We start from the raw sequence: 11243 nt of genomic DNA, 5'->3' as shown, positions 1-11243 counted from the left end.
TAACACCCAATTACTAAATACCCCTCTACCAGGCATGCCTGCAAAAATAAGGTGATAATGCCGGTAAACCAACTGACATGCAATTAACCTGTTGGGGCCAATAATTGTCTTTGTACCCTAGCTAGCTTGTACCTTTTTTTTTTTTTAGAGGATGTCTTCTCTGACCAGGGGACATTAGGAAGGTGGAACAGCTTCAGGTTTTTCTGACCGTCCTTGTCACTCTCCTGTCTGTGTAGCATCACGCCATGGCTGAGTAGGATGTGGCAGGGGTGCCAGTGCGCCTTGGACGTCTCTACTGAGGCCAGACTTTTACTAACTTGGCCCCAAAAATATAGGACTTCCACTCTTTAAGGTCATCATTATTCCACCACTGTCACCCTGGAAGCCCAGAGACACATGCAGGCTAAATCAGAGCTGATTTGATGTTGTCTCGAATCTGTCAAAAACAGAGCAGCTGAGGGTGTGAGCTAGTTTTATTTGGCTTAGCCCTGAATACAATGAATTGCAGTAATGCAACCAAGATGATATAAAAGAATGAATGATCCTCTCGCTGATTGTTGAGATGCTCAGTTGATAAAAACATGATTGAAATACTTTTGTAACTTGTTTTTCAAATGAAAGCTTATTGTCAAATATTGCAACCAGGTTTCTGGCTGCAGGTTTGACAATTGTAGACAAGGAGTCAGGATGTTTTCTTTTTTTAAGGGGATAAACATTGGAGGACCCAGAGGAATGATTTCAGATTTCATTTAACAGGAGAAGGTTTGGGGACATCCAGCACTAGTCTGACAGACAAGATAATATCTGATCAAAATTGTTGGAGGAGGTGTTGAACTATCTGGTTAACAGTTTGAGATCAGGGTGATTTAAATTGGTGTGTCCTCATGGCAAATAAATGCACTCATACATTTATAGTGGCATACAGTAGAAGACAATGTTCCACATGTGCAGAAGGACAAAGAAATGTGTCTCTTGCTGTGTGGATCTGTAGAAAAATTCACATTCACACGTTAGACCAGATGGTTTCAATACGATGAGGTATGCACGCTGAGAAATGCCTCTGTTTAACAGGAATTCCTTGAAGACTATCACTTAGATGTGGAATGTTGTTTTTGTCATGGGATTCAAGAGTTTTAGCATGACTGCCAAAGGGACGGAGCTCGGCCAGGCAGCGCACAGATTTTTCTCCCCTCTGTATTTGGTTGCCATGGCTCCCAGCTCCTACAGGCCCAAAACTGAGGATGAGAAACATGCGCGACCCAGTGTGTGTATCTGTGCATGTGTGTCTCTGTTTGTTTATGGATCCACTTTTTAAATGGTTCGCGGAACATCCTGCATACTTGAGGGCTCTGTGTCCTTGCAGCAAACTGATCAAAGATATGAGGGAGAACTTTTCATGCAATGAGATAAATCTGACATAAAGTGGTGTCCAGGTGTGTGTGAACAGCAGTAAGTTAGCACGGCCTGTCTTAAATTCGTGTCCAAATTCTCCAGCCAGTCTTGGCTGTGGGGATATCACAATTTTACTCCCAGTATTTCCTTCAGTGTGTGGGTCTCAGTCAGGCTTCCTGCTTCACTATCACACAGCTTTCTGCTGGTTCTAGTCGCATACCGCATGAGAGACAACATGGAAAAACTGATAAAATATCCCCAGAGTTGCTTCTCTTTTCATATGCAAAGAACACCTTCTCACCACTAGGTGGCGTCCATCTGTGATTGATGTAGTGAAACAGTGTCAGTCAAAGTGTACAATCCAGTCAAGTGTACTACTTGCAGCAGGATTCTCAAGTAACCATCACAGTGTGATAAGAGGAAATAGTTTGTCTTACAAAACAATGTTTGTGTTAGTAGAGAAGTGGAAATTACCCAGATTTTATCAGACCAAAAGGAATTTGTCATGACTATTTCCAACACAAATGGATTATATGAAACAAAAACTCTGTAACAAGAGAAAAATATCTTTTAGTCTTTACACAGGCCTGTGTAGGAAAGTAACTAAGTACATTTACTTAAATACTTAAATACAATTTTGAGGTATTGTACCTTACTGTATATGAGAATTTCCATGTGACACTACTTTAGATAACTACAATGTAAGATGATTACTTTACATCAGCAGCTAAGTCTTGAAATCTGATGCAGAATCACATTGATATTTGTAGACATAGGCATTAAATAGAGGTTTACTGTGTTGGGAGTCTGATTCTTGCTCATCACCTCACTTGCAGCATATCTTCAGTCCAATCTCACATATCATATTTCCTGCCGCACTGCATTCCTATATGAGCTCTAATGAGGCAGAAATGTCACAGAGGTTATCAGGAGCATGAGCAGTGTGTTGTGTAAATCCTTGGCCACCATGTACACACTTTCACCCAATGGTGCTTTAGAGAAATAGTTTGACATCTTGGGAAATATGCTTACTTGCTTTCTTGCCAATAGTTAGACATGTACGATAAATATGAGGCTACCGCCAGCAGCCAGTTACCTTAGCTTAGCACAAAGACTGTAAATGGAGGGAAACACTTAGCCTGGCTCTCTCCAAAGCTAAAAAAGCACCACAGCACCTCAAAAGCTCACTAACATGTTACATCTCTCTTGTTTAATCCACACAAAACCCTCAAAGTTAAAATGACAGTCCCTTTAAAGGCTTCAATACACCAGATTCCTATGTGGTAACTGGAAGAGAAAATAAAAACAAATTTTTTTTTTCTTTCTAAATATATTTTGGGAGTGTTTCTCAGATGACTGCCATATGTGGAAGATGAGTGAGCAAGAGTTAAAAAATCACAACATCAGTAAGACAGATACAAGTTTTCTGTGCAAGTGTGAAATCACAAGGTTAAATTCCTCAAACACACACAGACACACACACACACATCCTGTTACGACCCTGCTGGTCACAGGCCTGGAATGTTTGGAAAAATATAGTAGGTTAAATTCCCACGCTTTGGGCATCCGCTCTTCGCATATTTTGGCACTTCATAAGTGCGGGCAACTTTCCAGTTTGTGTCCCTGCTGGGCCACCGCTGGTCTGAGGGTTTCTAGAGAGGTGAAGCCTGCACGACTTCCCCTCACTCTTTGTTAATACTATTGTTCAGGGCAGGAAGAGGCCCTCCATTGTCAGGGCACAAGGTTTCAGAGCAGAAAGTGTTACTTCTTTTAACCACTGAGTATTAACAGCACACGGCACTGACAGAGACTCTGGAAGTTGTTTCCAGCATAACTTAAGTTTATAGCAGTCATCTCAGGTTGATTTTTATTGCACCTATCGACAGAGAGCTGTAAACTTTCAAGCAATAGTGACGTGAAATTGATTACCAGGTATTTAGACTACAGAGAGTAATGGAGTTAAACATAACAGTTAATAAAAGTGATATTGATGGAGAGAGATACCCATCCCACCTTCAATGCCGGTTAGGTGATGTTGAGTCATGTCATTTACACATCAAGTACTGTGCTTAAGTACCTTTTTAAGATAGCATTGTAATATAGCATTGCACTCCTTGAACATGACATCAGGTGGTCAATGAGATTTCACACAGCTCCCTCTGCTGCAGGCTGCAGAAGGCTTTATTTGACTTCTTTTTACATATACAATAGTAACTTCCCAAGAACTATAAACATGTGCTATTTTGGAATGTGAAATATTCCTAAAAATATTTTGCATTGTTTCAGTTGAAAGTACCCAACAGTATATAGCATAATCAAATGTCTCTATCTCGACCAACTTAAACACTAAAATGCTGTTTATGCATAAATTCAATAGAACAAAGGGGCTGAGTGACTACTCTTACAAGTATATTTTGCAGATAACACATTTATACTTTACACATTTTGAATGCAGGTTTTATTTCTTGTGGAGTATTTTCATATTTGGATACTGTGAATATTACTTCAAGTAAAGGATCTGTGTACTGTGTACTGCTAGAGGAGCTCAAAAGGAAAAAACAAACAAAACTGCAAGGGGAGAGAAGATAACATCATCATCGCCATGCAAAATAATCCAGTATTTCAAAAAACTGAACATTATTAACTTCAGAGGTATTTGTTGACTTACAGTGAATTTAAATGTTTTCCTGCTGCATATCTGAGAAGAGATAGTGTAACATATTTGAGATTACAACCTCTGTTTTCTTTGAAACGTTTTGGTTTAGTGAGATGGTCCAATGCCAAAATTCCTGGGTTACATAAGAGCGGACTGAAGTCAATAAGGTCTGAGTTCTTATTTGTGTTTCTGATTTCACTGAAGTAGATCAGAACATACTGTTAGCTGGGGGTGAGCACACTGCCAACACACACACAGAAACACACACAGAAATACACACACACACATACCACCAACACAGCTGTGTCACATGCTTTTCCCATTCGGCCAAGAAACATTTACTGTCCTTTCTCTCCTGACATGAAAAGTTTCCACTTTTAGTAAAATGTCAAGGTCAGTTTTCTTTCTTGGTCTGAGTAATGCTCAGGCTGAAACCTGACGCGGGGCTGTAAGTCAAAAACAGTGATTACTTTGCTTGGCTTTACAGTGAATAAATGCCTTTCTCTTGTCACCGTGCAGCCAAGAGCCATCACACTGAGTAACCGCAACACAACAAGATTAATCAGAGAAGACGTCCCCAGCATCCAGCTATTTGTCTAGACATCTCCCTAATTTAAAGTGGTTTAGAGCAATTTATTAAAACTCATGAAGTCACTGTCTGTGGTTGCCTCTTGTCTCTGTCTTTCCCGTGCTGTTTAGAGTAATATGGTCAGCTCTGAAGACAAACATCTAAACCTCTGGTTAGGGAGAAGAAAACTCCAGTGACTCTGTCTGTTTCTGTGTGTGTCCCCTGAGGAGGCCAGATAATGATACGCTGGCGGGGCAGATTGCAGGGTTGCCATCGGCCTGGAACTGTAAACACAGCGGAGAAGGCTCGTTAGGACATTCCAGAAAGGTCCTCAACTGGGAATTCTTGGAAGAGCTTCTCGGCTGTTTGCATTCTTGCTTTGGGGCAGCAGCGCTAACAGCGTCTCCTGTGATCACTACCCTGCCCCGAGTGAGAATTATATGAGGAGGCTAGCAGATGTTGAGCATCTCCCTGCACACTGTGAACCAGACAGCGGTGACATAGGAACAGCCAGTCATTGCAATACAGTAGATATTTATTCTTCTGAGTCTAATGCAATCACATCATTTTATACAGTTTATAGAAGATAAAGCCAGTAAAGATTGTACAAACAATGTAACTTTTACTAAACAGAAGCCACAAGTGATGATTATCACCAACTCTGCATTTCCCCTCAGCTCTACAGTGTTTTAGCATCTTCTCAGATCATTATTTTGGTTTTACGGTCTACAACTGAACTGTTGGTTCAGTGTCACAATTCTCATAAACCTTGTTTCCAGTTTGAAGTTTTTATTTAACAGTAGACAGGCAGACAGTTAGCACCTAGTTGGATTTAGCATTTTGCTAAGTAGTCAAACAAATGACTCCAGACAAAGCAATGTTGCTACATGTCTGCTGGATGTGTTTGCAAGCACTTTTGCTATCTCATCTTTATGAGGTGGAAATATGACTGTTGTGTTTTCAGCCTGCTCTGATGCCCTCAAGTGGCCAAAAAAGCAATTATGGCTGCCTTTAACTCCTCAAACACTTATTAATGTAAAACTCAAGAAAGCTTACCCAGCCAATGAACATAATTTAAGTAAATACAAGTAAATCTCTATATGATTACTACAGACTTTTCATTTAACATCTCTGGTACAGCCAGGCACCCAACAACTCAAAAGTGACCCCCACGTCCCATGGTGCATTTGGACAGTGAATGGATTTGTTCAGAGTAATTCCAAGCAAGTGAACTATAATGAAACTAAAGCCGTGTCGGTTGTGAGTTTTTATTAACTCTGAGTCTGTCAGAAAACAATCTCCTCAAGTGTCATTCAGAATCAAATTCAAGCACTTATAGCTGAAACACTGAGGAATGTGTTTTTATTTTTATCTCAAGGCTGAAAGAGATTTTGACCTTTTCTCCCCATCAGAACAAAGTTACATTAAGATGTAATTTGTGTGAAGATTGAGGGTATGTTTTTGGTCAAATGATAATATCAGATCAGTCACAGACATTATAAACAAGTAGATAATAGAGACAGAGAGAGATGCAATGACTTTCTATCAAAAACATGTAACTAATTCTGCCAGTTTTGCAAGAGCACGAACTGCACAGCTGATCCACTGACGGCTTTATCTATCTGGGTCACTGCACAATGCGTCTTTTCATTAACTTTAAAGTGATTCAAATGATTTTTTTTCCATTTCGTATTATTGACCATTTGAATTTATCTCAGAATAGATATTTTCCCCCTGACTTTTCCCCCGAAGCCTTAAAAATAGACCGTCTGTGTAAAATAACACAATGAGCTTCTTTTAGTCGACACAATAGGGTCTTTGTGTGTCAGCAGACACGTCCAGACCTTGAGTTGCAACCATTAACATATCTCACAGCTGAATCATCATCACTTACTGGTATTAACACTGAAGCTGGATGTCATCTGCAAGATAAGGGATTTTTCCAGTTGACACTTAGAAATTGTTTGATTTACACAATAGACTCACAGCAAGCCAAGCGGAAAAACAATCTGCCACAGGGGGAATCAACTATTAACAAAAAATGTTATTGGTCAAAAATAACCAATAGATAGTATATAACAGCAACATCAAAGGGCATCATTTAGTTAATGCTAGTAGATATAAAAAACATAAAAGTTAAGGTACAGCAGACAGACAAAATAATACTAGTAATTATGGCTCTGACATGGGCCGATACCAATATGCATATTGACAACGACACATCAGTGGAAAATGTCTTTGTGAGATAAACGTCTTTAAACCAGCATCCCTCCACTTAAAACAACATCGCTCTATAGAATCAGCCGTTCCAATGTACTGAAGTACTGAAAACAAGTCAATAATAACATAAAAGAAATAAATAAGTAATACATTTAAGTCCTACTATTATAGTATCAATCCTAAAAGCCTAAAACTTTTTATTCAGTAACAGGCGTATATTCACAGTGAGAGACAAGCAGTTTGAAGTAAAAGATGGATGAGTAGAAGTAGTCCAGGTATTCAAAAGTGTTTTTGATTGAAACAGAGTAAGCACTGTAACAGTAATGTTTATCTACATACCACTCATCAAAACAGTAATGCCAGAGTGCTTTACAAAAACATCTTAAAATAATAAGCGGGCGACCTTTAATGTTAAAATTAGGTTACAAGAGTAAAACAAGCAAACAGATGGGTGATAATTTAAAGGAAAAATCAACACGATGACGTCCACCCTGAGCTGCCAGACCAGCCATCGTACTCCTTGACACAGATTTTCCAAGTCTCCTGAACGCCACCGGAGAGACGAACACAGTTCTTCCAAAAGATGTTCCCTCATTTGGCATTTTGATGAAGGTATTAGAAAGCTCACCAGTCTGAAGCCTCCTGTACTGTAGGTGTTCAGTTGGGTTTATATTTGGTGACCACCATTCATTTATTCTAAATGTTGTGCATTCTCTCAGGTTGAAGTCAGGTATGTGGAGTGCCAGTACCCAGTGACAGAGGTTGATGGCTGACTATGTGATATTGCACAATATAACCATGGGGATTGCATCATTTAATAAAACTGTGTCATTGCACAATATCAGCAGATAGTTGTAGGAGGGCAAATAGCTGTGCAGTGACTAAGTAAAAACACATACTATCTAACAGATTAATGTTTGTAGATCATGTTTCCCCTGCAGATTGAATGTAAACACCCTGATTAAGAAACAGTTTAACATGTCACACACTGAGTACACGCCCTGCTGTTGGAAATACATCTATACTGCCAAACTATGGGAATACTGTAATCTGTAACATCATAATCACATTTCATGCTTATTTTAGAGTTGAGGGCTCAAATAGCCTCCAACAAATTTCCATCCTTCCATCATGTCCCGACCCCCTCCAGCCTATACGTCCATCACCTACCTGCTCACCCTGTCCCCTCACCCTTAAATGAACCCTCACGCACACCCCCATCACGCCCCCCCACTCACCACCCCGGCCCACATTCCCCTCATTGCTTGTGGACCATGGAAAGCCCCTGGTACATTTTCAGAGCTGCTGAGCCCGTACACAGAGACATAGCCCTCACTCTCTCTCTCTCTCTCTTTCCACGGTGCCGCCAGCCAAAGCCAGCCATCAGATCACATGCTATGTGCAGCCTCAGCAGCAGAGGAGCACAGCTATTTGCTGGGGGCACACATGCTGGGCCCCGAATGAATGACTGGCATTCTGGTGACCTCCCAGGATGGCAGCCGACCGCTGGGGTGGAGGGCTGTTTTAGGACAGGGTGTCATGGCTTGTTGCTGTGTCATTCGTCTGCGGTAGGCATGTTGTCTCCTGGGTAGAAGGCTGCAAAATGATTTCACACCTCTAAAGGGCAGCTTGGGCTGGTATTTATAAAGGGCCTCAGACATGCCTCAGAATAACGGTGCTCTGTTTGGTGCAGTTTCACCCTGACGATCAGTATACCTGAGACTGAAACGTCAGTCACTCTATGAAATGACCAAACGTCTGGCTGCTAGCCTGTGGTTAAAAGCTTTTGCTGTAGAACTTTATGACTCGTTTTCCATCTTGACATTTGACCCTTGTTCAGTCACATACCTGTGACCAAACACAGTTAACTTAGGCAAAGCTATGCATTTAGTGCTCCATTAACTGAAAAAGAACTGACGGAAAAGAGGCACTAGAAATAAGGGGCTGGGAAGAAAATGGAAAAGGGAACATCATTACAGTGACACTCAGCTATTTGCCCTCAGCGCTGTGTGAGTAATTCGTCTGAGAGCAGAGGCTAAATATTCAGAGTGTTTTGAGACTAAAAGAAACAGTTAAGTTGCCATGTCAACATGTCAATATGTAGATCTCATGTGTTAAACATGTAGGTGTGTTATTACCCAGTGACACAGAAATCTATGTTGAATAGGGTTGTTGATGAATACCTCAACTATTAGTAGACCAGGTCTGGCAGATTTCTGTCTTTCAAGGCTCATAAACCAAACTATATTCTTTGTTTAAAATGTCCTGCTGCCCATCAACAAGGTTAAAGGTGTGGGTGTGGGCCACTGTCACATGACATTTTTGTATCCTGACTTTGCAAAACCAGAGCATAAATGACATTTTCATGCATTTATTGTGTAGTGCTTGACATCTTTGTCAGACATTTCAGTTGATTATATGTTCTTACTAGCTTGCGGGCTCCTCCCTGTTCTAGAGGTGTGTTGTGTTGGTTAATGTTATGGTTATTCACTTGCCAACAAAGGTAAATAAAGGTTTCTGACAGCATTATAGCTACTGTAAAAGCTTCTAGTCAAATAGAGTTTTGCTTATTTTAGTCTTCCTTTCACCTTTGAATGCTGGTAACAATGACTTTCACACAGCAAAGCACGGGAAGACTTCTCAGATATCATGACTGAGGAGAAAAAATGTGGATTTTCCAGTTTTGCAGACAGATGGGGTTGGGTACATGTGGTCTCTTTGAAAACACACCTGAACATCACAGTTGGGGACAATTGAAGCAAATTAAATCTAAATGATGATATTTGTGTTATCAAAACATGGTTATGTGTAATATTACTGAGTCAAGTTAAAGGAATAGTTTGACATTTTGGAAAATAAGCTTTTGTTTTCTTTAATAGTGAGAGTGACATAAAGAAATATATATCGCTCTCATGTGTGTATCATAGATATGTGGTTACAGCCAGACACTTAGCTTAGCTTAGCTTAGTTTAGCAAAAAAACAGGAAACAGGTTGGAACAGCTAACCTGGCTCTGTCCATAGGTAACAAAATCTGCTCATCAGTTCCTCTAAAATGTACTAATTTTGTTTAATACGTGCAAAAATTGAAGTGCTAAATGTTGATTTGTGTGCTATTTCAAACTTTTTGCCAGTCTTTACGCTAAGCTAAGCTAAGATAAGATAAACTAAGCTAAGCTAAGCTAAGCTAAGCTAAAATAAGATAAGCTAAGCTGAGCTAAGCTAAACTAAGCTAAGCTAACCAACTAAATGCTGTAGTTTTTAGGCATGTCTGAAAAGCTTTTTCTATTTAGGAAAAACACTCTCCTAAAGGCTCCTGCTAACTAGCCCATGTTGCCTGCTCACTCCACCGACACCAGCCACATTACAAAGGTTTAGGTGACATAATTTTGTGCACAGCATAATGACTGATTACCCTCATCTCCTTTCAATCAGCTGCGGAAGTCAGTTCAGCAAACAGAACTACACATCTGTTTTGTCATCTATGCACACTTAACAGATTCAACTCCTGTGACTCATGTCTGAAGTCTGTTGTGAATGTCTGGAAATTCCCTTGAATGCAGCTCAACTTGCTGCAACATGCAGAGACTTCTTCACTCCAGAAACCAATAGCCTATTTATTTTATTTCCTCTTGCTCTCAACAGGTGTCACAGAGGAATTAGGTTAGATAATGCTTGCCTGCTTGCCTTGACATAATTTCATCTGGAAATCAACGCTGGCATCACAATCCAAGGTGTTGCGAAACACGAATACATGGGAAGCTCGTTGTCAGCGGTTTCCTGAGAACAGGATACCACTTGAGTGCAGCGCACCTTGTCCTTGTCTATTGTGTGCTGTGTGAATGAGGAAGCCGTCCATGGATGTGAGAGCTAAGGAGAGGAATCCATCCCACTCCCTCCAACACTATCAATTACATTCCTCACCAATCCTGCCATATCAGATGACCTCGTCTGCTATTCTGTGTCATTCTTTCCCACACAGCCCGTCTCTGTAGCCTGCATCCTATTCTATCTTGTCCCTTTAACTCTGTCTCAAGCCAGATACCGATATCCTACTCTCTGATGAATCCAAAGTAATCTACAGACTTTATGATGCACATGGGAACCAAAAGAAAGATAAAAGAGAGATACAAAGACAGACACTGGGTCAAATCTTGTTGTTTTGTCTTCAGTCTAACAACACAGATCTCTCTTCATATCATCACTTATCTAAACTATGACAAGTGAGGTGGCCTTCAGCCAATAAAGTGTGTCCCGAAATTATATAAACCAACTAATTTAAACCATCCCAGAATAAAATATATATAAAATAGATCCTTATTCCAATGTGATGATGTGATATTACTGTTGAGTAGTTGTCACCCCTGTGTGGAGGAAGCATCGGCTTCAGTATCTTGATGTGATTAAAC

The sequence above is a fragment of the Pempheris klunzingeri genome, chromosome 15 (assembly GCF_042242105.1).
Source record: "Pempheris klunzingeri isolate RE-2024b chromosome 15, fPemKlu1.hap1, whole genome shotgun sequence".
Lineage (NCBI taxonomy): Eukaryota > Metazoa > Chordata > Actinopteri > Acropomatiformes > Pempheridae > Pempheris > Pempheris klunzingeri.
This window is presented reverse-complemented; position numbering follows the sequence as displayed.